At 59.2% G+C, this 27,260-nt stretch overlaps 1 protein-coding gene across 5 annotated transcripts in view; it reads right to left on the reverse strand.

The window, feature by feature from the left end:
• Positions 1-27,260, reverse strand: part of ADARB1 (adenosine deaminase RNA specific B1) — a 144,162-nt gene that overhangs the window by 71,626 nt on the left and 45,276 nt on the right. For all 5 annotated transcript variants that reach the window (XM_041734922.1, XM_041734919.1, XM_041734921.1 and 2 more), the window contains one exon: positions 17,599-17,738. The gene's annotated coding sequence lies outside the window, so the exon portion shown is untranslated. The remainder of the gene's footprint in view (positions 1-17,598; positions 17,739-27,260) is intronic.

Raw genomic sequence — 27,260 nt, forward strand, 5'->3', positions numbered from 1 at the left:
CCGGGCGACGGCGTCTGGGACCCACACTTCGGGCCGGCACAGCATGACCCGCAGCCCTCGACGTCCTCCCGTCGGGGGACACCACCCCAGAGGGCGGCTCTGCGTCCTTGGAACAAGGGGCCACTGCAGCCAAGAGCCCTGCGGCCCCAGGGCTGTCCCCAGAGGAGTCGGGACGGGGGAACGACGTCCCTGGGGGCACTCGGGTGAAAGAAAAGACAAACTCATGAACTCACCCAACTCTTCTCTGGATGCAGAGCAAGCGTGTCTTGCAGAACAAAGCCCCTTTCCAGCAGTGCCCAGCTCCTGTCTTCCTCTGTGTCACTCACAGGCACGCAGGGCCGCGCGTGGTGCCCGAGGACCTTCCGCACAGAGCAGCCCCTCTCGCTCCCACGCTCGGGTGCACACCCAGACACACTCGGTGGAGCTCGCGATCCACACCGGCAACCAGGCGGATGCGGACACCACAACCACCACAAGGTCCATCCTTTATGAAACTGTTAATATGATCTAACTAAACTTGCAAGGTATTGAATTTAAAATTCAGCTTTCTTTAAATAATCCAGACTTAAGCATTTGATAATAACTGTAATTTATATTATGTAACTTTTTTTAATTTTTTTAAAGACTTTTTTTTATTTATTTGAGAGAGGGACAGAGCACGAGCATGAGCAGGGGGCAGAGGCAGAGGGAGCCCAGGCTTCCCCCTGAGCAGGGAGCCCGACATGGGGCTCGGTCCCAGGACCCTGAGATCATGACCTGAGCTGAAGGCAGATGCTTCATCGACTGAGCCACCCAGGGGCCCCAGAACTTACTCTTAATGGATAATTTTGAAAATATATTTTCTGAAAACATGAAATAAATTACAGCATTTTGCTTTGTTATTTTGTAAAATTCTCACTTTGACAGAAATATATTCAAATTTTATATATTTTAAACAACGTAATTACGTACCTTATTTTTAATGCTTTGGATCAAGGATCAGTTTTAGACTTTGTGCTTACAAACCCATGGAGGTGGTCGTGGCCTTGGGGTTCGGGGCCAGGAGAGAAGCTTCCGGCAAAGGCTTTCCCCCACGTCTGGGGCAGATTCCTCTGGGAAGCAGAGAACACCTTCCTACAGTCGTCTGGGCTTGTGAGCCGGGTTTGGGGCTGGTGGTGGGGGTTTACTTGGACAGTGACACTCCACGGTTCCAGGCCAGCCTTGCAGACCACCCCGTGAAGCCTCCAGGCAGCCAGCACTGGTGGCACAGAACCCACAGCCTGTCCCCAGGGAGGAAGGGGAAGGTGCTGCAGCAGAGTGCAGCCCCCGAAGCAGGCTCCTAGGAGACGCAGGAAGGAACCTGGGAGCAGGACAAAGAGGGGGCGGCCTGAAATCTGGGGAGGAGGGAGCAGCCTGTGGCCCCAGGACATCAGGTCTGGGCCTTGTCCATGTTCCCATCCAGGTGGTTCCCATGGAGAGTGCACAGGACCGATGCACAGGCCGGGGGAGCTCCTGTGGCTGTGTGGCCCCCAGGCTGGAGACGCCCCTCTTCTGAGGCTGCTGTGCATTTATGATGCCCACAAAGGCCTGGCCTCAAATGTCCAAGATACCCTATTTTGGTAAAAGCAGCGCTTGGACGACATCAAACCACTTCCCCGCCTCCAGTCAGACATCGCACGCTTCACGACTTAATGGGACAAGCTGCCTTGGGTAGAGCCCTTGGCAGCACCGTGCACCTGTGCCCGCGCTCCCGCTGGCTGCCTCTGCGACCTGGGAGCTTGGAGCCCAGTATAGGCCCCGCAGAGGGATTCCAAAGCAGCCCCCGGAAGGAGAGCCAGGAACTACAGAGGAAACCATGAAGGAAAACGCAAACGTTCTTGGACTGTCTTAAATAAGAAACAAGAACGTTTCTCTGGACTCCTTTTATAATATAAGTTACTTGCTGTATTTAAAATCTAGGGATTTCCGCAGGTTTCTTTATCAATCATTCCCTCGCCACGCATCGAAACAAGTTAGGTCCCTAACCTTGAAAACGGCCACGCGCCGTGATTAACTGGGCTGCACACACCGAGGATGAGCCAGAAACCCAGCGCGCGTGAACTGACGGTCTGAGCATCACAGCTCCCCCCCCCCCCGCCGCCGCCCCTATGGGGACCCTGCGGCACAGGCGCGAGTACCGGCCACGGGGACTAGCTCCAGGGGTCTCCTAGCGGGGCCTGAGCCAAGGAAGCAACGTCTGAGAGGAGAGCCAGAACTTCTGGCTGATCCAGAAGAAAGAGAACTTCTCTCTCTGATCCAGGAGAAAGAGCTTAATGCAGTCAGGATCCTGAGCACTCCAGATCCAATCAAACACAGATTTTTTTTTTTTAATTTTTTTTTTTATTTATTTATGATAGTCACAGAGAGAGAGAGAGGGAGAGATACAGGCAGGGGGAGAAGCAGGCTCCATCCACCGGGAGCCCGATATGGGACTCGATCCCGGGTCTCCAGGATCGCGCCCTGGGCCAAAGGCAGGCGCCAAACCGCTGCGCCACCCAGGGATCCCCAGATTTTTTTTTTTTAATTTTTTTTTTTTAAATTTTATTTATTTATGATAGGCACACAGTGAGAGAGAGAGAGGCAGAGACACAGGCAGAGGGAGAAGCAGGCTCCATGCACCGGGAGCCCGACGTGGGACTCGATCCCGGGTCTCCAGGATCGCGCCCTGGGCCAAAGGCAGGCGCCAAACCGCTGCGCCACCCAGGGATCCCCAGATTTTTTTTTTTTAAGGTAAATGATAAAAAGCTGTCTGGACACTAGATGATCCATACCATATGATGAGACCCTCTGGAGAAATAATGCTCAAAGAAGTCAGGTAAAAACAAGGAGCATCTCCCCAGCTGCTATTAGAGACACTCACGTCTGTAATGTGTTCTCTTTCCGTGGGTTTTCGCTTGGGTCTGGTCTCTGCAGGAAGCTGAGCCCAGTGGTGACCCCTCGGGAAGAGGCGCCAGCTCCACTCTGGTCCCGCCCGGGCCCGTGCACCCGCACAGCCCCGGCGAGGCCACCTCCAGGCCAGAAGAAACCTGGCACGGGCTTCCTCTCCACACCCCTGAGATGAGAAAATATGGTTTCTCCATCTCCATCCCACCTCTGACCTAAAGGAGACAAAATGTTTCACATGACACACATCACAATTTATAAAAAGTATATTCAGAGGATCCCCGGGGGGCTCCATGGTTGAGCCCCTCCCTTCGTCCCAGGGCCTGATCCTGGAGACCCGGGATCCGGTCCCACGTCAGGCTCCCTGCAGGGAGCCTGCTCCTCCGTCTGCCTGTGTCTCTGCCTCTCTCTCTGTGTCTCTCATGAATAAATAAAATCTTTAAAAAAAAAAAAGTGTATTCATAAAAAAAATTTGCAAAGTGAAAAACTTGCATATATTTTAAATTCCTACAGAACGAATCAGATAAACCTGAAACCATAAGGCGGGGAAGCCGGGGGCCGGTGACAAAGGCTGTGTGGACTGATCCAAAGGCTCCCGGCTGGCGCACGGGGCACGTACGGGCTCCATGACGTGACCAATAAAAACCTAGTCCGTGTGTAGCTTCTCGGGAATCTATCAAAGTGGAAGCCACCAAAACCACAATGCAAGAGACACGCTAGCATTAAAACTTAATTTGGAAATTACGGTTAATGTTGTGAAAGACACCGTGGTTTGTGCGCAGAGCCTCCGCGGCCGCCGTCCTGGCCTGTGCGTCCTGGTGTCCGACGTCCTGGGGGCTGCGCCGCGTCCCCAGTGGAGGCCGTTGTTCTGATGCTTTCTTAGATGCTGTATTTGCCTACTTGGCTTACAGGCATCGCAGGGAAAATCATCTTATCTGTATCTCCCTTACGGCCTCAGGGAGAGACGGCCCCTCCCCAGGGCCGGCCAGTTTTTTTTTTTTAAATTAATTTTTATTGGTGTTCAATTTACCAACATACAGAAAAACACCCAGTGCTCATCCCGTCAAGTGTCCGCCTCAGTACCCGTCGGCCAGTTTTTTAAAGACAGTGAAGGGCTCAGCCAGGAGCGTGTCCCTCTTGTGCAAAGAGCCCGCTCACTTGAAGCCAATGCTCCCTCTGCTCTAGATCATTCCAGGGCCAGGTACCAGGCAACCAGAAACCACGCGTAGCCCAGAGCCTGCCACCGTCACTCCAACGGCCGATCCTAGGCTGTGGAACCTCTAAGAGAGGCTCTGGCCTGCCTAGGCCTTCCCATCGCTCCTTCCTGCCCCCAGACCAAGACTGGTGCTCCCGTTGCAGCCCCCCCCTCCCCGCCTCTAAATGTGCGTAATCAAGGCGCTGGTCTCCCTCCCCATGAGGTCACAAACGGCAATCCCAGGGGACCGGTGGGACAGCAGTACCGTTCTCAAGACTGGCCTGGTTGGACGATGCCAAGTGGCTTCGTTCCCTTTGACCCAGGGGCCATGCGCAGGTTATCACACAAAAGGCCAGCGCGCGGCCTGTGCGCCCTGATGACCTGCTCTGCGCTCGCACAGGAGGCTGATGAAGCGGCGACTCTGCACCCTCTCCCCTCACCTCGCACCCTGATCGTCGTTCCCTCATGACTGGACACAACGCAGCGCACAGCAGATCCTCCTGGCGCAACAAGCGCCGCCCCTTCTGCCTTCTGGGAAGCCGGAGAAGCTTCGACCCTGACGGGGCACACGGCGCCCCTGACGCGGTGGGCCTGTGCCGTGGCCCGGGGCCAAGCCCCCTCGTGACGCTCCTGGGCTCCAGCGGAGGCCCCAGCTCTGTGTCTGCCTCATTTGTTTCTTCCTCCTTCCCAATTCTTCTTACCTTTAGAATTATTTAAGAGAAGCATAAAAATAGAATGCCTGGTTCATGGGAATCAAGCAGCTCAGGGCAGGCCGGCAGTGATGGAGTGCACCGGCACGGTCTCCGCAATGATTAAACCGACAGTTTATTAGGAAATACTTCGAAGATCTCTTCTCCAACTTTAAAAGTCCATCCATTTCTGACTTCAGCTGCCACATCTCTGCGAGTTAATAGCTGCGGAATTCTAGGAGGATGTCATAAATAGCCGTACACCATTTAGCATCTGACATTCCTGGTGCTTCATTAATTTTATTTTTATCTATGTCCTCAGAGTAAAGACTCTGAAAGTTTATGTTCCTAGAATATTAATTAATGAAAAAAAAACTCTTAAAAACTGTTTTTGTCTTATAAGAAAAAGAAGGAGTTAATTCCATTAGAATCCTAAACTCTGTGAATTGAGTCCGTTATTAATTATGACGCAGAATCGGCACATGCAAAACTGCAGCGCTACTTAATATTAAGGCGCCTCAGAATCATCTGTTAATAAGAAACACGAACAATATTCGTTCGTTCATTTAACTAGTAGTGAACACCTGCTCAGTGAGGGTGAGGACTAAGCCAGGTGCTGGGCTGTAGGGGCTGGGCTGCAGGGGCTGAGAAGCAGGGGCTGGGCTGCAGGGGCTGGGATACAGAGGCTGGGCTGCAGGTGCTGAGTTGCAGGTGCTGGGCTGCAGGGGCTGGGAAGCAGGGGCTGGGCTGCAGGGGCTGAGAAGCAGGGGCTGGGCTGCAGGGGCTGGGCTGCAAGGGCTGGGCTGCAAGGGCTGGGCTGCAGGTGCTGAGTTGCAGGTGCTGGGCTGCAGGGGCTGGGCTACAAGGGCTGGGCTGCAGGGGCTGAGCTGCAGGGGCTGGGCTGCAGGGCTGGGATACAGAGGCTGAGAAGCAGGGGCTGGGCTGCAGGGCTGGGATACAGAGGCTGGACTGTAGGTGCTGAGTTGCAGGTGCTGGGCTGCAGGGGCTGGGCTGCAGGGGCTGGGATACAGGGGTTGGGCTGCAGGTGCTGAGATGCAGGGGCTGGGCTGCAGGGGCTGGGCTACAAGGGCTGGGCTGCAGGGGCTGGGCTGCAGGGCTGGGATACAGAGGCTGAGAAGCAGGGGCTGGGCTGCAGGGCTGGGATACAGAGGCTGGACTGTAGGTGCTGAGTTGCAGGTGCTGGGCTGCAGGGGCTGGGCTGCAGGGCTGGGATACAGAGGCTGGGCTGCAGGGCTGGGATACAGAGGCTGAGAAGCAGGGGCTGGGCTGCAGGGCTGGGATACAGAGGCTGGGCTGTAGGTGCTGAGTTGCAGGTGCTGGGCTGCAGGGGCTGGGATACAGGGGTTGGGCTGCAGGTGCTGAGATGCAGGGGCTGGGCTGCAGGGACTGGGCTTCAGGGGCTGGGCTGCAGGTGCTGAGATGCAGGGGCTGGGCTGCAGGGGCTGGGATGCAGCAGTGATCACAGCACAAGAGCTTCTGCCCTCACTGAGCTTCTGTTGCAGGGAGGCCAGGACGGGCGACGGGAGCACCATGAGCCATCAAGTGGCCTCATATGTCCGAGCAGGGTGGGTGTGACCCGGAAGATGCCTGAGGGCAGGAGGGCAGCGGCGGGTCTGCTTTTCCATCTGGAGAAAACGACAGTGAAGGCACCAAGGAGCCAGGATGAGGCACCAGGAGCAGAGTGGCCTGAGGGACACGGTCAACGACTCTGTGGCGGCCCCGGCATGGCCGGGGAACAGCCAGGAGGCCGGGCTGGCAGAGGCTTGACCAGGCGGTCCCCCTGCCCAGGAGTTCCAGCCTGGTCCTGGCCAGTGTGAGGGACAGATGTGGGGCGAGGGCTGACGCATGAAGCCCACTCAGGAAAGTGGAGCAGATGCCCAACGGCTCAGGGCAGGTGACGGCAGAGGCCGGAAACCACCACCCCGGACGCAGGCTGCAGCACAGGAGACAGGTGGCCGAAGGGGACAGAAGACACTGGGTGGCCATGGGCTGTGGCCTGGGAGCCTGGAGACCTGGGAAGACCATGGGGGGTCAGGAGCCAGGGGCCTGGTTTGCCATCTGCAGTCAGATGCCGCAGACCCCCAGGAGATGCTGGGCGGACCCAGGGTCCCAGGCTGACAGGGGTGTGGGTGGGTGAGACCCCAAGCCCTGAGAACAGATGGAGCCCAGGAGAAACCAGGACCGAGCCAGCACTGCTGCTCCTGGACGGGGAGGATGGGCAGGGGGCTGGCGAGGGAGCAGCCACTACGGCGGAGTGTGGAGCATGTGTTTACCGAGCGACCGTCACCTACACCGCACGTGGACTGGCTCACTTACATGTCACCAAATGTCAGCAGGGGAGCCTCTGAAGGTCTGCCCGAGGCAGCCTGCAAACAGCCACTCACTCTTTGCTCTACAGCGACCAAGGATGTGCCTCAGTCTCTGTGAGTGGAGCTGTGCAGTGTCCAACCCATACAGCTGTACAGTGCAGCCAGTGATCAGAGCTCGGGGGTCACCAGCACGAAGCCCAAAGCAGGGCCCGCTGGTGGCAGGCCCACCCCACCGCCCGCGGGCCCGGGGACCTTAGGCAAGTTCCCAACGTCGTGCTTCCTCCGAGTCCTCAGGACCACACAGAAGGCAGTGACGACGCACGCCCCAGGCTCGTGGCGCTCAAGGGAGGACCGGGTGCGGGACACGTGCCCACCTGGGCTCCGCCTGCCGTTGTACCATCGGCACCGCCGCTCCGTACACGGAGCCCCCGGCCGCAGGGCAGGGCAGCTCATCCGAGGTTACACGCGGGTAAGCGGCGGCCGCGTCCGTCCGGAGCCTGGGAATCGGGGCCGAGCTCTTCACTGCCCCACGAGCTGCCCAGTTAGAGCAACGCGGCGGCTCGGCTTCCTGCTCTTCTATGTTACGACTCCTCACAATCTTAAGTCAGAATAACGTACACGCGGTTCTTTAACGCGTCTCTATTTCCTACGTGAAGATGGGTTCAAACAGATGGAGATAAGAATAGTTTACGTCGACTTGCAAAACTCCTCCACTCAATTAAAATCGTAAATTCAATTAAGCTTTTCCCGTTTTCTTCTAAGGTAACTGTACCAAGGAATTTTAAATTAAAATCAAAACCTACATTTCTCAAATAAATATAGCAGATGTTGGATTTGACAGGAAAAAAAGGCAAAAAAAAAAAAGGCACTTGAGTTGAAGGTCCTAAAATTAGCTCCAAAAACCTAAACAACCTAAAGCTAAGGAAGCAGCCACAGATGGTGGCCCACAGATGGCTCAGGTGGCCCAGAGATGATTCAGGTGGCCCAGGGATGATTCAGGTGGTCCAGAGGTGGCCCTGGTAGCCCACAGATGGCTCAGGGGGCCCACAGATAGCCAAGGTGGCCCACAGATGGCTCAGGGGGCCCACAGATAGCCAAGGTGGCCCACAGATGGCTCAGGTGGCTCACAGATGGCTAAGGTGGCCTAGAAATGGCCCAGGTGGTCCAGAGATGATTCAGGTGGCCCACGAATGGCCCAGGTGGCCCAGAGATGGCTCAGGTGGCCAACAGATGGCTCAGGTGGCCCAGGGATGATTCAGGTGTCCCACAGATGGCCCTGGTAGCCCAGAGATGGCTCAGGTAACCCACAGATGGCCAAGGTGGCCCAGAGATGATTCAGGTGGCCCAGAGATGGCCAAGGTGACCCACAGATTGCTCAGGTGGCCTACAGATGGTCAAGGTGGCCTAGAGATGGCCCAGGTGGCTCAGAGATGATTCAGGTGGCCCACAGATGGCCAAGGTGGCCCAGAGATGGTTCAGGTGACCTATGGATGGCCAAGGTGGCCTACAGATGGCCCAGAGACGATTCAGGTGGCCCAGAGATGGCCCTGGTGGCCCAGGGATGATTCACGTGGCCCAGAGATGGCCCTGGTAGCCCACAGATGGCTCAGGGGGGCCACATAGGGCCAAGGTGGCTTAGAGATGGCCCAGGTGGTCCAGAGATGATTCAGGTGGCCCACAGATGGCCAAGGTGGCCCACAGATGGCTCAGGTGGCCCACAGATGGCCAAGGTGGCCCACAGATGGCTCAGGAGACCTACAGATGGCCAAGGTGGCCTACAGATGGCCCAGGTGGTCCCGAGATGATTCAGGTGGCCCAGAGATGGCCCTGGTAGCCCAGAGTGGCTCAGGTGGCCCCTGGATGAATGCTGGCAACAGGGAAGAACTGCAGTCCAGCAGGCCGGGGCGATCAGGGAGAGCTCTGAGCTCTCGCCACACTACGCAAAGTTTGAAAGATCCTGCGATCGAGTCTGGACGTGAGCTGGAAACCAACCCGGGGGATGCAAGTGATAGGCACGGCCTAAGGAGGGATCCCGGTAAAGGTGACTTTCTAAGCACCCTTTAAGGACAACGCTCACTATTACTGATTATTAAGAGACAAAACAAACCACGAACCTTTTGAAACATAAAGTGAAACTTGTCAGTCCCTCAAAGAAGAGAAAGTGGCTTTACTCAATCAGGACCAGAAACCCTGCGGCTGAGCTCGCGTATTTATGAACGACTTAGGGCTGTCTGTGTGCGTGGATGAGAGAAGCAGCATAAGCAAGCGCGGACAAGCAATGGACAACGTGGACAAAAACGCTGGACCTGACTGAAAACTCACGCAGGAGTCAACGGAGGAGAAAACAGCGCAAAGGGGGTTAGAGACGCGGTGGCCTGGCCCCCAGAGCGCAGAGCCAGAGGCACGCGGTGTGCAGGCCCGAGGGCCGGAGCACGCAACCAGGACGCACTCAACGTTACAACAGAGGAAAACGCCCCAGAAATAAAGATCCTCGTCGGCCACCGGACAGCCCCCCCCGTGCATGGAGGAGGGGATGAAAAGCAGAGAAAACTCTGTTCTTCTCAGCATCCTACTGAGGTTCATGAACAAAGGAACCTAAGGGAGTCCAGACCGGCACAATCTGATTATTGAGGAGACAAAGTCAGGCCGGAGGACGGCCGAGCACTATTAGCGAGTTTTCTGGTTCCCACTGAGCTGCTGGTCAGCGGTCGCGGGCAGGGGGGACGGTTCGACCTTGCCCCGACCCCGCGTCTTCCCGGGATGACCCCCTGGTCCCGCTCCGTCCTCCACGCGGCGCCCCAGCTCCTTCCCGCGGCCGCAGCGCAGGGGCCGCTCAGGGGTCAGGGGACAGCCCCGGCCCTCCCGGCCGTACCCGCCGGGTCCTACTTACCACCACACGCTCAGAACTTGACGGCACAGACTAATTTTTTTATTTATTTTTTGCATTTTATCTTAACTATTCTAAAATAGTAGAATCAAAAGACGATGTTACACGTAAACTATGGGAGCAGAATAACAACTGTCTGAATGCTGGGACACGCGGAGGTGCGCCCTCCAATTCCTCGGCACGGGCAAGCCCCCCGCGGGCTCAATTACTACTGTTCAGCTCATAAAGTGCCCGGCAACATGCAATTCACCAACCGCGTCCCCCGCGGAACCACGTCGGTGGTAAGTGCTCCACACCCCCGGCCCAGGGTCCGGGGACCAGCCTCCTGGGGTCGGGGTCAGCACGGCTCCCCCCATAGGGGGGCAGGACGCGGTTCCCAAGATAACCAGCAGAGGAGCGTAGCTGCCGGGCCCGACCCCGCTGCCCAGCCCCGCGCCCTCCCCTCTGGCAGGGGTGCGACAAGAGTCAGACGATCACGTCCTCGGTGTCCCTTGTGACGACAGCCAGACACGTGACACGGTCCTAGACAATGAGATATAAGGGAAATATGACAGAGGCTTCTGGAATGTCCTGGTGAAAGGGACAGACGGGCAGCACTGCCTGCCCCTTCCCACTTATTCCTGCCTTGAAGATGAGACGGCTGGAGCTGCCGCAACCACACTGCAACCATGAGGGAACGCTGAGGACTTCGCCCCCTGACGTGCTCGTGTTCTCAACCACCTGCAGCAAAAACCTACCTCTGCAATCCTACTAGGACATAAATGAATCCCGGCTCAGCAGTTTAGGGCTGCCTTCGGCCCAGGGCCTGATCCTGTGGATCCAGGATCGAGTCCCGCGTCGGGCTCCCTGCAGGGAGCCTGCTTCTCCCTCCACCTGTGTCTCTGCCTCTCTCTGTCTCTCATGAATAAATAAATAAAATCTTTAAAAAAAAAAAAAAAAAAGGAAATAAATGAATCCCCACTAGTGTAAAACACTGTAGGTCACGTGTTCTGGGTCTTTCACCCAAAAGCACTCCTAAACACACTACAAGGCCAGGAAAGTGCGAAGTGAGCTCAAGTTGCCGCCTCTGAGCTGAAGGTCAACAGACGACATCTAGAATTTATAAACCAAAACTAAACTAAACTAAAATAAAATTTATAAACCAGAAACCAGCAAGGTCATTATTTACAGACTAAAGTACGGCGGGGCCTGCGGCCGTCTTCGCCCAGACATCCACGCCCCCCTTCCCCCGTGGGCACAGCACCCGCGTGGTCAGCCAGCAAGCACGACATTCCCAGGCCTGGTGCGTCCCGTCGTGGTCATGTGACGGCAGTCGTGTGCACTGGGACGAGCAGGCAGAAACCCCTGGGGAGACGGCACATGCGCACCCTGCAGTGTGGACAGCGCTCGGGCCCAGGCCCCCTCCACACCCCTGCCCTCCCCCACGCCCCTCCCTCTGCACACCCACACTGCCGGCTGCTGGACCCCGCGGCCCCCTGCCCACGTCACCTGGAGAACAGCAGGAGACCTGTCAGGCCCCGGCTCCACCTGGACCACCAGCCACCACCCTCTTGCCCCCACTTTCGTCACTGCAGCTGCAGAAGCCACTTTCCCACTAGGTTACAGAGGTTACAGCCCCCCCAGGCCCCCCGGAGCCGTTCTGTGGTGAATGTGAGACCCCCACCCCGCTCCTCGAGGCCCAGAGGGCACCCCTGTGCTCAGCCCCCAGATCCCAGGAGCAGGAGGGCGGCTCGCGGCGCCCCAGTTTCTGTGCACAGCTGTGCTGGGGGCGCCTGGCACCTGCTAGAACCTCACGGCGGGCCTGGCGAGGGGCCCAGGGCCCATCAGCTCCCCTCCCTCCTGGAGCGGCAGCCGCCCACACGCGTGCTGGTCTTTCTACCAGTCCCGCCCTGGGAAAAGCCTCCGTGGGCACAGAAGGAACGTGGAGGAGAGTACAGACATCCCTGCCCCCACGGACACGCGGCCGCGGGTTTCCCGTCCCCCCCGAGCGCGGCCGCGAGAGGACTGCCAGCCAAGTCCCAACGACCACAGAGATCCGTGGTTTCCCACCCAGCAACGTACAGGCCCCTGAACTCCCGTCGTACTTTTGTGGCTAATGATGTATTTTTTTTGTCCCTTTGGAAACGTAAAGCCACAGCACATAAAAACTAGGAACACAACCACTTCTTAGAAATATTTCAAACTTGATACTGTTTAAACTAAGTTTTACTCAGATTTTTTCCATTTTTTTGGATGGAAAATAATCCCAAATCACTACTGTGCTGCTCCCGCCTCCCCCAGCCCCAGCGGGTGGCCTCACCCGTGCCCCAGGCCCGCTGCTGCCCCACGGGGTCTGGAGACGAGAAGCCAGGCCCTCCTGGGTGTGCTGCTGCCCCCCTCCCCGGGCCCCTCCCCAGCACCGTCCGCTCCCACCAGGCGTCAGCTGCACAGGGACCGTCCATCCTGTCCCACCGTCACCCCCGGGGCCTCGGTCAGCACCTGCCGTGAGAGTGGGCCCAGCGTGCAGCCCAGATCTGTGTCTGACGGGGCCACGGGCTCCACAGCCTGCAGCCCCCAGGTGACAAACCCCGCAGCTCCAGGCCTCGCTGCTACAGACACGGACTCACCCATCCGCACCGTCCTGCGCCCTCCCTGAACCTGGCACGTCTGCAGCTGCCGCCGGGACGCTGGGCCTGGGCTTCACGCACACCAGGAGGGGCCTGGGAGACCTGCTCACACGCGGATCAGAAGCCAGAGCCGGGCCAGCAGGAGGCCTGCGGAGGCCCCAGAGGCCCCGGCCCGCCCGCGGCTCTGCCTCTCCCACTCCTCCTCCAGCTGCAGGCGGCCTGGGTTACGGGCCCTGCCCGCACCAGCTGCAGGATGGAAGGGGTGAGGCTGCCGTGCGCGTGTCCCTTAACCCATCCTGCTCCCGCCAAGCGCCACTGTAGCCGGTGGCCTTGACTGTCCAGGCGTCTTGGAGAGGAGCACTCAGCTTCGCACCCCCAGCCTGCGTCACCCAGGACCCTCCCTGTGGAATGTGAGGGGATGCAGAGGACTGGGGACGTCCCCCGAGGCCCCCACTGCCCCTGCGCTCTCACCTGACCTAGCCGGCTCCCATGTGTCTGACCAAGGGTGCAGGTAGACCGCGGGCCTGTGGGCTTGGGGCAGCCCCTCTGGTCTCGGCCCCTGACCCCATGGCCCCATCCCACGGCCCCCTCCCCGTGGCCTCACTGTGAGCTGGGTTTCGCCAGCTTCTGTGTCCCCAGCCCTCTCCATCCTCAGGACACTTTTCCTAGTTGGTCCCGCTGTGCCGTTCCCCCTACGTCACCACGTCCTGTAGGCCCCCCCCCACCAGTTTGTGGTGCTGGGGTCCCGGTACCAGGCCCACTGTCAGAAGGGTGCTCTGTGAGCTCGGAGCTGTGGAGGGACACCCCCTGGCCCAGGGAGGCACCGTCGGGGTGCAGCCGTCCAGGGGCCCAGACGAGGGGGCCTGGTCAGGCCCCACACAGTGAGCTCACCCCGGCCAGCAGGGCTGCAGCCCTCCCTGCAGAGCCGCACGGCGAGCGGTCCAGGCTCTGTGGCCCGTGCTGCCGCCGCTGCTTCCCTTGCGGTCCTTACAGATGCGAAAGCCATTCCTGGGGTGGGACTCTGGCCTTGGGACCCCCGGCCACCTGCAGGGGGGCTCCGCCCTGGCTTCCCGGGTGCGCAGCGGCCGAGGCGCCCGGGGCTCGGCTCTTTGGCTCGTCGCCTGCACCCAGGCGGGCCCTGAGGAGCTGCCACCCCATTCCTCACCTTCACGCGTCCATCACAGGGTGACGGCTCTGTCCTCCGGCAGGCGGTCCACGTTTGCTGGATGAATGTGCACCAGCCACGTAAGCTGCATCACCTTCTGTGAGAAAACTATGCAAACGTTTTGCCCCTAATTCCACTGCACCGTCTTCCTTACTGACCTGTGAGAATTTTCGTGTGTTCTAGACTCTGGAAACTGAGCCAGGCCCCATCAGCCCGGCTCCTGCCTCAGGAGGCCCCCATCAGCTACAGGTGTAGCAAATTGTCTTCCCAGTGTGTGGAACTGGTATGTGGTGTCCACACCCTGTATAATCCCCTCCCGTTGACCGGTGGAGCTGTGACTCTGATGGATACACCGTAATATAAACCGAAGGTTTACAAAGTTAAATCCCTACTCAGCCGACCCTGCATCGTGGGCGGGCCTGCCCTAATCAGGTGAGCCCTTAAAGGACACAGGAAGTGACGGTGGCACTCCCACGGCCAGGAAGGGGCCAACTGCATGTTGTGGACATGGCCACTGGGCCGGGAACACGGCGGGTCCCTGGGATTGGAGGCCCCAGCCCTGCGACCACAGGAGCTTGTGGGGGAGACCCCAGAGCTTGCAGGACACTGTGGCCAGTGAGCCAGTGTGGTCGCAGGTCCTGCTGATGGGTGTGCAGCAACAGACCGCTGACCCGCAGGTACGCTGACTACCGACGGCTCAAGGGTCAGAAGCCGGGGCCACAGCTCTGAGCACACCCCCCGGACAGCCGTCCCATCCCAGCAGGGCAGGGCGCTGGCCCTGGGCTCACACATGCACGTAGGCACCGCCCCACGCGGGATGTGGCCGGCACTGCTTGCAGTGAGCGGCGGCACCCAGGACTCTGCCTTAGGGAAGGAGACGCCGTGTCAGTGGCTGCGGCCCTCGCGGCCCAGGAGCCAACACCTGCACTGAGACATGCTCCTCCCTCCCACCATGTGGGTGATACCCACCCCCGCAGGGACCCGCTGTCCCTCCCCTGCCTAGAGCTGGACGGGACAGCCGCACAGGCCAACCTACACCTGCAGGGTCAGCTCCGAAGAGGCGGCTCATTCCCACAGACCTTCCAGGAAGTGGGTGTGCATCCCGTCCCCCTGCACAGGGCAGGGCCTGCCCTTCCTTACTGGCCCCACCCCTGCCCACTGCACATCCAGCTCAGCTTCCTGTTCCAGAGCAGGAGTGCCGGTGAGAGCAGCCGCATGCCCTGCCACTGCGGAGTGCGGGAAGAGCAGCCGCCTCCTCTCAGCGGCTGCCCTGCATCTGTGAGCACCCGAAACACAGCCGCAGACACACCATCCCCACCGGCTGGATGCCGGGGGACACACCATCCCCACCGGCTGGATGCCGGGGGACACACCATCCCCGCCGGCTGGATGCCGGGGGACACACCATCCCCGCCGGCTGGATGCCGGGGGACACACCATCCCCACCAGCTGCCGGGGGACACAGCGTCCCAGCGGCTGCTCCGTGCTGGGGTGCTTCTGGGCCCCTGTGGCAGACGGCAGTCCGGCAAACAAGGAGCCTTCCTGCACTGGAGGGCTGACGCCCCGCGCGGGCGGCGGCTCATGATCACCCAGCCCAGACCCTCGCTGCCTCGCTCCTCCACGTTTTTAACGCACACCCGTAGCACCACGCAATGCCGGGAGGGGAGGACCAGCTCCTTTCAGAAGTCCGCCCTGCGCTGTGAGCACCTGGGGAGATGCCCAGGTGCGCGCCGCCCGCGGACTGGGGCCCAGGCAGGTGCTGACTCACGATGCGCTAACTTCTCTGCCCGGCCTTCCCTCTTGAGGATATGGTGCGGATTAACAGGGTCGTGCCGCCTACGAGCGTCATCCAGAGCACGATGGAGGAGCTCACGGGTATCTGTTACAGAACAAACGTCTGCGTGGGTCCAGTCCCCGGGCCCTCTGCAAGGGGAGCAGCAGGGCAGGTGCCCCAGGAGCACCCCGGGAGCACCCCGACGGCCCCAACTGCAGCAGACGCAGGAGACTGTATCTCAGACATGTCCCTCTGGGAGGACGGTGACTGTAGCCACCCTCCTGGAACTAATGTGAATGACCACTGCAGGGCTGCCGTCAGGCACCGGGTGCCCCGGGAAAGGGCCGCAGGGCACGCCTACTGGTGAGGAGAGCTCCCCCCGCAAAGGCTCGGTTCAGCTGCGATGCTTCATGTTTGCCTCCTTTCCAACCACTCTGAAAAAGGAAAGTTGTAATACGTCGGACCGTCGCCACAATTCTTTGTGCGATAATTATACCTCTAGCAGTTGTCAAGTCAGTAAATGCAGACCTACTGGATTTTGTTATTTTTTTTTTTAAAGATTTTCTTTATTTATTCACGAGAGACACATAGAGAGGCAGAGACACAGGCCGAGGGAGAAGCAGGCTCCACGCAGGGAGCCCGATGCGGGACTCGATCCCGGGACTCGGGGTCACGACCTGAGCCAAAGGCAGATGCTCAACTGCTGAGCCACCCGGGTGTCCCAAGAAATACGAAATTTCTACTCTGCAGCTAGAACTAAGGGACAGCCCGTAGAAGGAGACCCCGTGGGTGGAGGACCCCGTGGGTGGAGGACCCCATGGAGGGAGAGGTAGCCCCGGTGTTGCAGTATTTGTAATTACCAGGCCTTTCATTCTGCCTTCTCAGCACGTGCTTTGGAGCCCTCCTCTGGGCCTCGTTATTGTTTGGACGCCTTTAAGGACAATTTATTTCTGCAAAGGATTATAAATAATTCACCTCCCCAATGCACGCATTACATAAAAATCCTTGCCATCTCACGTATATGGCACGATGATTGCGGCCGCTCGCTGCCATGGCATGAAAGGTGGTCACGGACGGCACGACTCCCAGCGGAGCTGAAGGACAGCGTTTCTCGCAGCCTCAGGCAGCTGTGCGCTGCTCACTACCTCTCAATATCCCACCACTAATCCTGCTCGCGAGAGCCGCTGCAGGGAAGCCCACCCCACTGGCACAGCAAGGGGCCAGAGCCTTAACTCTGCCCTCTCCGGACGCTCCGGCTCCCCTGCTGCAGAGGGGATGCAAACCCTCCCTACCCCTTGGGAGCTAGTGTCCTTACGTCCCTGATGGGTGCAGACATGGGGCCTTCCCAGGCAGCTGCAGGTGACAGCAAGCACCCCTACCGATGAGCCCTGCACCTGCACCCCCAGCGACGGCAAACCCCGCACCTGCACCCCCAGCGACGGCGAGCCCTGCACCTGCTCCTGCCGGCCTCGCCCCAGACGCCGGGCACCTGTCCGCACCTACAGAACGAGCGAGCGCAGGCGCACCCGGCAGCCCCCTGCCAACCAGCTCCTCCTCCTTCTTCCCCACAAGACTCCCGTGAGTGTTGCGAACTCTCCTTTCTTGAAGCAGCCACTCCGCAGGCCGTAATCGCACATGGTGCTAACTTAATCGCGACATTAAATTTGCCCCGCACCCCGACTTCTCTCAAGAGCAGATGCTGAATCACGCAACAGTCACCAAAAAATCAAGTACTAATCTCGTTTTCTTGTAACCACCTCAAAGGAGGCAACGTAGAGTAAGCAGCTCTGCAGCGAGTGTAGCTGAGCACCGGCCGGCAGCCACGGCCGCCGGGGGGCAGCAGCACGCAGCCCCAGCTTGCAGGCTTGCAGGTGGCCTGGGCCCGCCACCCCGGAGAGAGGCAGCAGCACGATCCAGCACGATCCAGCACGGAAGTTACTCCATCAACACACTCGAGAAGGCAAACGGCTTTAATTACTCCGTTCACAGCGAGCAGAAGGTACTTTCTAATCAGTCAGAGGGGAGCAGATTTTTGCAGGCGTTTACCTTACCTTAGATTAGGCTGGTGTCTGCGTGTGCCGGGACCCGGGCAGAGCTTCCCTGGGCGCAGGCCGGGCCGGGCGACCCCGAGCGCACGGGTGTCCCTCGGTCCCTTCGTCAGCCTGCCGTGCCCAGCGGGAGAGGCTTCACTCTGTGGAACAGAAAGATCCCATTACTTTGCCTTTTCGACACGTCAGATGTGAATTCTAATAATAAATACCGTTAGTTAAAGATCCTCTTCCTAAATACAGGCTTAAATAATTTTTAAAATGCTTGGGCAGCCCCAGGTGGCCCCGCGGTTTAGCGCCACCTTTGGCCCAGGGCCTGATCCTAGAGTCCCAGGATCGAGTCCCGGGCTCCCTGCATGGAGCCTGCTTCTCCCTCTGCCTGGGTCTTTGCCTCTCTCTCTCCCTGTGTCTTGTGAATAAATAAAATCTTTTTTAAAAAATAAAATAAAATACTCTTACGCTTCCCTAAAGCAGATACACACTAACGAGTCACACCCGTACCCGCACCCTCCGGCCCGGATCTCCGCTCCCCAGCTCCCCAGCTCCCCAGCAGGCTAATGCAAACACACCAGCCTGCCTGCTAGGGACGGAGGCCTCAGACGCACTCCCGTGTGGACCGATCACGGTCTGCATCACGCGTGTGGCCCGCCACTGGCTGCGTACAGACCTCACGAGTGCACGGATGCACACCTCCCCGCCCTCCGGCCCGGCCCAGAAGCCCAGGCCACGCGTCCGTCTGCAGGCAGAGCGTGTGAAACATCTCCGTGCCACTTCCTCTCAGCAGAAAGACGTCAACTCACAACTCATTAAAGAGAGTATTTCAACATGCTTATGTACTGACAAAACCTAAATATGCCACGTTAACATTTTCCTTTACAAAAACAAACCGATATCCACTCGAGGGGAAAGTCTACGGTGGGGCTTCTCCAGCACAGAGCCGCCAGCCAGCATCCACGGGAAGAACGAGCGGGTCTCTGCGTGGGAGCCCGGAAGACCAGCAGGGAGTGTAGACAGGTGCTCGCTGAACAAGGGGGGGCCCCTAACCGTGCAGACTCGGTGTGGTCACCACAGACCTCCTCGGGGCCCCGGGGGTTACAAGTGGCCAGTCTCAGCCCCTCCACATCTCTCAGCTGTGACTCGCCTCAATTCATCCGTACCGTGTGTCAGCAGGTGTGCGAGGACAGGTCTGAGGCACCGTCCCCGTGTTGTACGCTGCTGCCCCCAGCTCCAGTGGGAACTCACAACAACGACCTATTAGCCTGGGGTTACAGGTCACACGACTGTGCTCTCCAGCACGGAGGCTTCGAGGCTGAACACACAGGTCCATGCACATGGCTGCTGACCCCATCAGCACCCCGCAGTCCTACCTCCACACCCAGGCGTGGAGGATGAAGGAAACGGCCCCACCGTGTGCCCCCCCAATCCTCAACGCCACCCCCACCTGGTCAGTGATCCTGCCAGCAGCTCCTGACCTGGCTGGAGGGTGTGCAGGAGACACAGCAGCTCCCCTAACAAAGAACGAAGAACAGGACACGGAGCCCCCCGCGATCCAAGGAAGAGGAAGGACAGTGTGCGAGACAGGTCAAATGTCACTGTGCCAACCAACGTCCACACAGGGCACAGATCAAGGGAAACACAGGGAGCACACAACCAATATCCACAGAACCAGGTCCTAGTGCCCACACAGCGACCTGCCAGCCCAGAGTGGAGACAAAAGTCTGACCCCTGTTGTCCACTGGAGGAACCGTGCCTGGGAGGGACCAGGGACAAGGCCCAGGAGGGACCTGGGACCAGGAGGGAGCACGGACTAGGAGGGACCAGGGACCAGGAGGGACCAGGGACCAGGAGGGGCCAGGGACAAGGCCCAGGAGGGACCAGGGATCAGGAGGGGCCAGGGACCTGGAGGGACCAGGGACAAGGCCCAGAAGGGACCTGGGACCAGGAGGGACCAGGGACCTGGAGGGACCAGGGACCAGGAGGGACCAGGGACCTGGAGGGACTAGGGACAAGGCCCAGGAGGGACCTGGGACCAGGACGGACCAGGGACAAGGCCCAGGAGGGACCAGGGACAAGGCCCAGGAGGGAACAGGGCCCAGGAGGGACCAAGGACGAGGAGGGATGGGACCAGGAGAAACCAGGGACAGGAGGGACCAGGGACAAGGCCCAGGAGGGGCCAGGGACCAGGGACCAGGAGGGAGTGGGACGAGGAGGGACCAAGGACCCGGAGGGACCAGGCCCAGGGGAACCATTCTGAAGACAGCCCCGCAGAGCTGACCCAGGGAGCTGGACTGGCACGGGGAAGGGTTCTGCAAACTGCAAAGCTTAAACAAGAAGCACCGGAATGGTGTGACAGGAGCTGCCACATGCCCAGGGGACTGCTGCGTTGTGGGTTCAGACTGCAAGAGGCAGCCTTGGGACGCCACCTGGCCCTGCGGCTGCATCGCTGAGCGCCTCCAGGTCCTGCCACAGTGACGCAGAGGATGGCACTGTGAGGACTGAACAGAGCAGGGGTCACAGAGAGCTTGGCCCGGTGACAGTGAAAGTCACAGCGAGAACATGACAGGCAGTGGGCAAAGACGGAGGAGGCTCTTGTCGCAGGGGCAGCAGGGGACCGCGGCCCAGAGAGCGGGGAGGAGACACACAGAAGCCTCTGCCCCAAGGGTGGCTGCGTCCCAGCACGCCACGCACGCCACGCACCCAGGGACGGACGACCAAGGACAACCAGAAGAGTCTCTGCCTGTTCGGAAGCTGGCGGTATTCCTCCGAGTAACCCACAGCTGAAATAATCACAGTAGGAAACAGAAACTACGAAAACTTAAAAACCAGAGAGCACACGTGGACTTGAGCGGCGTGCAGGTGGGGCAGCGCACCAGGGACACGTGCGGCCCCAGCTCACCCCTTCAGGAAAGGGGGCACATCGACAAATCCCCACCCGGGCGGGTCAGTACAAGGAGAACAAAATTAGCCCAAAGGAAGCGGAAGGGGGAAAGGAAGTAATTAAACCCGCACTGATCACACGCAGTAGCGGGCACACGGGGACAGATGTCGGCATGCAGGACGGGGAGAAGCCCCACATCATCCTGCTCTGAAGGGCAGTGGGGGGCCAGGTGGCCTCCTTTATGTGCCACCCCTGCCGGCGCCTCAAGCGGTCCTTGCAGGGCGTCCCTGAGTCTCAGCAGGCTCCGGGACCCCAGGGTGGGTCGGGTTGAGGCGGGAGGAGTCACCGCGTGCCGGCCCTTCGGGGGCTGCCGGCTTGGAAGACTCTCCGCAGGAGGCCAGTTCTGTGGCTGCGGCCACCCAGCTGGGGTCCACACAGGACAGAGACCAGGCCGGCCCCACACAGGTGCCCACCTGCCCCTCAGCAGGCCACCTCCGACGAGGTGTAAGGACAAGAACTACGACCCCCAGCTGCCCACACATGGCCACTTCCACTCATCTGAGGCCCCAGTCCCACGGAGCATGGACAAACTGTCCCCTTTACACCCTGCCCAAACCCCTGCCCCACGGGGTCACCAGCAAAACCAGATGGTGGCTGTTCCAGGCCACTGAGTTGTGCTGTATGGGGCTGGGGGGTGGTGTTAGGCAGGAAGAAACACCAGGACAGAATTACCACTCCAAATCTGCACAATGTTAAAAATATAGTAGGAGGGTATTAGGAACCTCATTTCAAATATTCTGTAGACTTAGGTACAATGAGCACATTCTATGAGAAATACAGTGCAGGAAAACTGACGCCAGAAGAAATGGAAAATCTGACTACAGGACAAAGAACAAGCACCAGGAAACAAAAATCATGTACAAAGTATCAGCCAAACCAACTCACGAATGCAGACGTAAGAATCCTAAGGGAGACGTCGGCAAACTCGGTCCAATGATGTTTTTAAAAGCTGACGTATGGGGGATCCCTGGGTGGCTCAGCGGTTTGGCGCCTGCCTTCGGCCCAGGGCGCGATCCTGGAGTCCCGGGATCGAGTCCCACATCGGGCTCCCAGTGCATGGAGCCTGCTTCTCCCTCTGCCTGGGTCTCTGCCTCTCTCTCTCTCTCTCTCTGTGACTATCATAAATAAATAAAAATAAATCTATAAAAAAAAATAAAAGCTGACATATGATCCAGCTGGATTTACTCTGGGAACGGGAAAACGAGACAGTGTAGTAAACCACTAGCGACCCCCACCACACTAGCACCCCGAGAGAGGCGTCCAACACACCCGTGACGCCACGGAGTCTGACGGTGTGGGGACACACGTTTCTGCGGGCCAGGGTGGCCTGGGCGGCAGGCGGGTCGACAGGAGGCCGCCGTCCAGCAGCACGAGGGAGGCTCTGACAACGTCTGTGCTCCCGGGTGACGGGAACTCATGCAGGAACCGCAGACCTCACGACAGTGCACTAGGAGATGACCGGGTAACAGGACCCAGGAGGGCCAGGGAGCAGGGGGGACCGGGGTCTTGGTCCACACGACGGAGCCAAGCAGCGCTCCATCACCCGCGTGCAGCAGGGAACCGGCAGCACCACAGGCCAGCCGCTGCAGGGGGACAGGGGAGCTACTGCGCCCGCGGTGCCCCCGCCACAAGCGGGGGGTGGAGGTCCCACACCTCCCGCAAAACACAGAAGACAGGGCCCCAGGAGGGAGGAGCACGAGGAGCCGTGCTCTCCGGGCAAGAGGCCGGTTTCAAAGCCGGGCGGGGTGGGGTCAGGCCCCTGCCCTCTCCGCCGCCATCCACCCCGGGAAACAGCCGGGCCTGAGCTGACCCGAGAACCTGCAGGGGGAGCGGAGGCCGCGTGGGACCAGCGCGGCGGCGGCTCGGGGCCCCAGCTCCTGCCCCGGCTCTGCCAAGGGGTGGATGGCAGTGCCAGTAAGCAACATGAGAGAATCGGAAAAAAAGAGGAAATCTTAGAAGACAGGTGACAGGTGTTTTTCAACTGTCCGGAGCTATAAAAAGCTCCAAAGTGTATCGACTACAGTCCTGGTATTTCTACGTCAACAAAGGGTCCCCGCGACCTGACCCTTCAAAGGGAGAAAGTTGATTCTGCTTTAGGAAGGACGCCGGGGGGGGGGATCTTCCCGCGGCCAGAGGAGACCGTAAACCCGCAGAGCGCGGGGCGGCCGTGAGCGCTGTGGAGGGGGTGCCCGGGGGGGCCGCGGGGGAGGCCACAGGCCCCCCTGCTCTCCGCTGCTTCTGGGAAGGAAGAGACGCGCTCTAGGCCAGGGGTCCCGCTTTAACACTTTTTAAATATTATTTAAATCCCACTCAGGAGGCGGTCTGCGCAGCACGTGCTCTGGGCCCCGGAGAACCGTGTGTCCTCGGCTCCTGAGCAGGGTCCAGCTCGGCCGGAGGAAACGGGCCATCCGCGGGGACAGCGTGCGGCCCTCCCCGTCCAGATGCCTCGCCGCGACGCGGGGGCCGCCGCTTCCAGCACGGAGCCCCGTGCGCTTGCCTCATCCCCCGCATCTGGGTCTCACAGGCACCGACCCGGACCTTGTCGTCTCTTCTCGCTGAAATCAACCAATCCCGTGTCCTCGGCAAGCAGGGCGGAGGTGCTCTGCCCCGTTAGGAAGATGACTTTAGGGCGAACCCCGGCGGAGACGGCACGGATGACTCTCCAGGTGACCGCGCTGCGCGAGACAGGCCACACGAGACACGCACCTACTCCCTGACCCCACTTATGTGGAACTCCAGAAAACGCAGAGGGACCTATCCCGGCGGAGAGGAGTGGCTGTGGGGGGCGGGGGAGGATGGAGGGCCGGGGGGCTTGGGGGCTGGGAGGCCGGGGGGCAGGGGACCTTCAAAGGCGACAGGCACGTTCACCATCCGCACCGTGGCAGTGGTCTCACCTGTGTCCCAAAACCCATCAAGTGGCTCACGTTAAAATACGTGCGTGTGCTGGTACATCAGTTATACCTCGAGAAAGCTGGCTTTAAAAAACACTACTTTGTTTTATATTATAAAACCCCTCATCTTGGGGCTCCTGGGTGGCTCAGCGGTTTGGCGCCGCCTTCGGTCCCGGGTGTGATCCTGGAGTCCGGGATCGAGTCCCGCATTAGCTCCCTGCATGGAGCCTGCTTCTCCCTCTGCCTGCGTCTCTGCCTCTCATAATTAAATAAATAAAATATATAAAAAAATAAAACCCCTCATCTTATTTTTTGAAGGGAGTTGGTAAACATTATCGAAAATATTTTTATGACCTGAGGGAGAACATTACTTTTTTAAACTCTGAATAATCTAATGTTTTATGGGAAATTTAAGCTTGCTGCAAACATTAAAACAACGCGTTAAATGGGCCAGGGACTTCTCCGCATCCAGCTCCATTTGCTGTTGCATAATCATTCCCAGAGGGACCCAGTGCTCCCAATGCTAGGAATGAGCTCCGCGTCGCCACAGGGAGAGGGCCCCTGGGGTGCAGATGGACACAGAGACACAGAGGGCAAGCGGAGGGCGCCCGCCTGAGCCTCGCTCTGCACCTGCTCTCGGGCCCTCAGCTCGGGTGGGGCGCGGGACCCTGGGTGCTACTGCAGGGTCATCACCCCAGCCCGGCAGAGGAACATCTCAGCCCTGGTCACGGAGGCGACTGCTGGAGTCACCGGGATGGCAGGTGAAGGACAGACCAGAAGACGTGGGAGGTGCTGAGCCCTCCGTGCCCTCGGCACCTGCTCCCCTCAGGACAACTGTGCGCCCTTTGGCCACACACACGCTGAAACAACCCAGAAGGGCCAGCAGGGAGCACGCAGGTGTGGCAGCGGGGCCTCCACCTGGGGCGCCCCGTCCGTCCTCGGCCGCCCCACTGCGGGTGGGCTCGTGCACCAGGCAGCGCACCAGGAGGTCTGCCCACGGGGGTCAACACCTCTCTCAGCCTGGTTAGCGTACAGCGTGTTATTAGGCGTCCACACCTCCCGGGGGGCAGGAGGGCCTGCGGCCTCTGTCTCCCACGACTCACGGGGTTACCTGTGTCAGAGGTCCCCTCCGCTGACACACGATGAGCCACGTTATTTCTATGATGACTTTAGGGAGTGATTTTTCCATGAAAACGAGGTCTATTTTTGCCTAATCATTGCCAGCAAACAAATAAGACCAACAGAAGAGCATTTCAGGCCCCAAACCCGGGTGCAGCGCGTGAGCCGTGACCCTGGGGCTCCCCCGGCCGGCAGCGCACACGCCGGGGGCGGGGGGGGGGGGACACGCGGCCACAGAGGCACTGGTCGGCCCACCTTCTCCCATGAGACGCTCGGACCGGGTGACACAAAGAACAAATCAAGAGAAACAAAACTCTCTCCACAGGCTACACGACAAGGCCGAGTAAGAAAAGGAGAGTGACGGGAAAGATGATCCCGAGAGACTTTCCGAAGCGGAGGCTGCAGCCCTGCGCCCTTGGCAGGAGCACGCGGAGGGCTGCAGGCGGCCCCGGGCGGGACCCCGGCGGGGCAGCTCCAAGGCCCCCCCAGACCCCAAGGTCTGGAAGGATCCGTAACCCCTGAACTTCCCTACAACCGTGTCACCGATGAACACGGCACCGGCTTCTCCGATCGGCAGGCACCTGTTCCGTAAACCTGTGACGTTCTCAACGTCTTCCGTCGGATTCGTGTCAAACGAACACGTTTTCAGAAGTTCTTCATTAAAAGCCAGACGAGCGTGATGTCTGTATTTAAGCAACGTCGTCAATTTAAACGCGCTCGGTGACGTTACCAGACGCCGGAAGTTGGTGCACTAGCATCCACTGCAAGGAGACGAACTGTCTAAATAAAAAATGTTAATCTTTTTTTATAGAAATCTCTCAAATATATCTTCTTGTTCTGTTACATAAGGCAGACTAAATGTGAGTTTTTAACCAGAAGATGCCCGGGGATGAGACAGGAAAGCAGCGGGTCCTCAGACGGAGGCCACAGCTGGCCGGGCACCGAAAGCAGCCGTGTCAGGACACGGAAACGAGACGCCAGGGGGCCGAGCTCTCAGAGGACCCGCCTGGAGCCACCACGGGCCGGCACCACGGCCCCGGACGAGTGAGCTGCCCCCGTGTCCTCCTCCCCGTGATGCGGGCGTAAGAGCAGCCCTTCCCCCGCGGCTGCCGTGGGGATCCCGAGAGCTGGGGACGCCCAGGCTTGGAGCCCACCCGGCGGGCGCACAGGAAGCAGGACGGGAACGTCCACGGAGCGAAAGCCGTAACCACCCGTGGTCAGGGTCCTTCACACGTGCACCTGTGAGACGGTGACGCGCCCAGGGGTGAGCCGAGCACGGACGCCGCCACCCGCTGCAGGCCCGCGGCGGGGCACGGCACACAACACGAGCTGCCCGCGTGGGGCACCTCCCACGGGAACGCCAGGGGTGACCTCCTCGGGTCAGGGCTAACCCGGCCCATGCCCAGGGGACTCCCAGGAAGCAACCTTGACGACGGTCAAAGCAAGGAACGGAAGGTCTCTGGTGAGATGCTGCCATAAGCCGATCTCCGTAAAGCTCCAAATCGCACCACCCACCACCCAGATGCTCCACGACGTACCCAAATGGACCTCAGGAAAGAGCCTTCCCCAACGAGTGGTCCACAGACACGTGGCAGACGCAAAACAACATCCTCTCTGGAAAAATGCACCGTCATCGGAGGCCTCAAAGAATCCATACACGTGGTTTTCCAAGGAAGATGAGCGACCGACCCTCAAAAAGATAATCCCACAAGGAAGCAGGGTCGGAAGCATGAGCAGCCTAAACGAGAGACCCCAGAAACAGGCCTTCAGATGGGATGGACCTGCCAAGACCCCACATATAAAATTACTGGGTATGTAAGAAAAATGGATGCGGGGCCAGCACGGCGGCTCAGCCCGCTCAGCATCTGCCTTCGGCTCAGGTCGCGATCTCGGGGTCGTGGGTTCGGGTCCCGTGTTGGGCTCCCCGCTCTGCAGAGAGCCTGCGTGGGACTCTCTCACCCTCTGCCTCTCCCCCCACTTGCGCTCTCGCCCTCTCTTGAAAAAATGAGAAACAAAAAAAAATATGGGAAACAGGAAAACAAACAGTACCCAATCAGGCTTGGAAAAGAATAAACCTTCTATAAATAAGAAACATTAAAGACTAAAATTACTAAAATTACAAACTCTAAGCTGGGTTTTAACATCAAACTAGACACAAAGAGAGGATGAGTGAACGGCAGGAGGAAGCTGCGGAAGTGGCCAGAACGCAGCCGGGGAGAGAGGGCCAGAGGAGGGAGGCCGACCCCACGCCCAGGCGGCCCCCCAGCCGACCCCCCAGCCCACCCCACGCAGAGGAGACCAAAATAGCTGCCGCCCAGACGCGTCAGGAGCGGGGAGCCGGCGGGGGAGGGCGCCCAGCTGGATGCGGGCGAGGCTGCGGCCTCAGGCTGCCGACCCCCCACGACCTCTTCACGATGAGAACACAGGAAGGGGTTTCCCTGCAAATCCCACTGACCCTCGTGGGGATGAAACCCTAAAGGGGACGTTTCAGAAGAAGGGAAGTGACCTTGCAGAGAACACAGTAACAAAAGGAATGACGATAAAAGCGAGTGGCACGTGGAATGTGACATTTCTTTTTTTTTTTTAATTTTTATTTTCTTTTATTTTTTATTGGTGTTCAATTTGCCAACACATAGAGTGACACCCAGTGCTCATCCCGTCAAGTGGCCCCCCTCAGTGCCCTATTCAGGACGGCTTTAATGTGGACTCTCTGGTAT

Source organism: Vulpes lagopus, chromosome 20, assembly GCF_018345385.1.
Source record: "Vulpes lagopus strain Blue_001 chromosome 20, ASM1834538v1, whole genome shotgun sequence".
Lineage (NCBI taxonomy): Eukaryota > Metazoa > Chordata > Mammalia > Carnivora > Canidae > Vulpes > Vulpes lagopus.